The following is a 2,919-nucleotide window of genomic DNA, read 5'->3' on the forward strand; positions in this document are numbered from 1 at the left end:
CCTGCAGGGGGAACATGGAGGTCAGGACGAGGAGAGAAGGTCTGGTCCTTCAAGAAGTTGAGAGAGGCTGGAGCACATATACAGCCACATAGGGAGCACTCGAACGTCAGAAATAATGATATATTATTTACTGTTTTTAGCAATGCTATCAATATGTTTTATTCAATATACATATATTTTCTATTATAATTATAAATATATGTACAGAATCTCTTACTATAACGTGTATGTATGTTTCATCTTTTTATTTTTAGAACTGCGGTGACATCTTGAGGAAGGAATAAAAAAAGAACGGATCGGAAGTTCCCCGATCGGAAAAATGCTTTTACTGTCACTACCGATCAATTTTTCCTTGTATATTTTTACGATAAGATCAGTTTTATTCCGTCTGGACCACACAAAAGGGTATATTTAGAACCTTCCACCGATAACTAACTGCATCACAAATCTAATTTAAATTTAAGAGATGCATTATATATTAAACTTAAACTAGGAAAGTTCAATGTAGTTGTAGGATGTAGGAATGTAGGAAATAAAGTAGATAAATAAAGAATGTTGGTGAGTATGTGTTAAATGATCATGTGTCTACTGGTTCCTAAAACAAATATATAGTATTATATGATAATATTTTATGATACAGGGGTGTCTAATTACTTTCAAACTTTTTTTTTTTCAATCAGAAAAGTTTGAAAAATGCACACATAGTCTGTGAACAAAAAAGTTTCCTAAATGTGCTTTTGTGAAGTCAAAAACATCTGGAAAAAAACAATACTTTTTCGATTCACCATTCAAGAAATTGGTGGAAAAACTACAGAAAAACTAAAGTTAAGACCCTGGTGGTCCATGTGAACGAATTGAAATGTTGTACAAAATTAGATTTTTCTGTCTCAAAGTTATTTTATCGGATCTGGTCGAGGGTTGAACAAACTGTTCTTAACAGGAAGTATGAGTCTTATTTTGAAAATCCCATCCGTTTCACCAAACACTCACTTAAATTCCTTACATTCAACCTCAGTTTTACATTTATTGGAAGTTTCTGTGGATTTGTTGACATTAATAATCCTTTTTTGTTATCGTAATTTAAATACTTGCATCTTTATAGGTCTACATATACATTGACTTGACCACATAAAATGACTTGACGGGTCAGATTCCCAGGTGCAAAACAAATAGACTCAGGGACTCATTCATTCCTCGGGCTATTAAATTGTACAATTCTGAGTTCGGGGGCAGGAGTGGAGCAAAAGTATCATGATGTTCTGTTCTATGTTAGTCTTTGTATCCTTTGTCTTTGTTATTTTTCTTTGATCTATGTTCTCTATCTTTATCTTTAGACTTAGATTGTATCATCTTGTTCTTTCTCTTTATTTCTCTTTGTTCTTGTTCTTATTTTATTTTGATTTATCTTTTGTGAAAAAATTGCTGTATTTGCTGTGGCTATTGGAAAAAACAATTTCCCGAAGGAGACTTCCTGAGGAAGTTCTACCTTACCTTACATTACCTTACCTTACCTTAGATTTGGCCTGCGGGCCTTTAACATTTTTTTCCACATATATTGAAGTTTAAAAGTATTAAATCTGTTGTATAGTCAGACGTACGGAAATTATTTTTGAATAAAAAGCAGAAGAAGCTATCTTGTATAAATCTTGAATACAAGTTTGATCTTTTAGAGAATACAAATGGCCCCAAAAAAAGGTTCCTGCGTCACTCCGAGTTAAACTTAGATCCAATTATTTTGGCTCCGTGGATAAAATTAAGATCCCGCGTGACAGTGATCAATTCCAGGTGAGCCCGGCCAGCGGCAGGAAGAGACTGTGTCAAGTGTTGGGGAGACTAATGCGGGCATTAAATATAAATGGCTGACAGACTGCAGAGCTTCTCTGAGAGCTTTCGCCTCTTCTCAACAGAAGTGTAATAGAATACGTCCACACGATGAGCTGCAAAGTAGGAAATCAATGGACAACACAGCGCTCGATCAAAGCGCCCGCGGCACTCGGCTGTTGCATGTGTCACATAATGGCAGCTCTGTGAACCACTATGAGTAAAAATATTTAAATGTTTGTGTAAAATGTTTTTTTTATTTGATCCTTTTTCATCATTAGTTGAACATACCTAAACTGATTGAATCCAATGTCGTTCTTCGATATTTCATTTGAATTTTTCTTGTGGGTCAAAGTAAAATTCACTTAAATTACATTAAATGTTTTTTTTTTCCAGAGATTCATCTGAAATCTCGGCGAACGAGAGGTTACGAGAGCGAAGTCCGTTATGAAATAATAATGGGCTTCACTCCTCCTAAAGCCTGCTGTTATCACACCCCGCTTTGTTTATATAATGAGTCCTTTGGTGGTGGAGACTTCTGGGATTGATGACACGCGGTGACTAACCTCGATGCTTGACCATTATTTTTAGGTTGAAGTAAATTTAAATAAAAATTCACTTAAATCACATATTAACATGGTTTTTTTCCACATAGATTCTAGGGTAATTTATATTCAGAATGTTTAGGTAAAATGTATTTTGAATAAATTAAATATACAATTAAAACATAAAATCAAACAATTCACAAAATGTAATTAATTTATTTTAATTTTGTGCTTTATAATCTTTAAGTTTTCTCACTGTATGAAGGTTGTTTTTTTTTTACTACCCATCAAAACAGTAAACGAAGAAGTACGTTGACATTTTTTCATGTTAAGTCCTGTCTAAAATTAGTTCAAGATATGTGTGAAAAAAAAGGATGTAGAGATAGTTTAGTGGTTTAATGTTTTGTTCCCACTGGAAGGACGTAGTTAAAGATTAAAAGATGGTTCAGTGGCATCTTTTCAGCAAATTGTATTGGTCTTCCCTGGTGAAAGTTAAGTTAATCTACATTTAAACAAGTAAAATATTTACTACGTAAAAGAAAGCATGAGTATC

The sequence above is a fragment of the Callionymus lyra genome, chromosome 12 (genome assembly GCF_982586985.1).
Source record: "Callionymus lyra chromosome 12, fCalLyr1.hap1.1, whole genome shotgun sequence".
NCBI classification, from domain to species: Eukaryota; Metazoa; Chordata; class Actinopteri; order Syngnathiformes; family Callionymidae; genus Callionymus; species Callionymus lyra.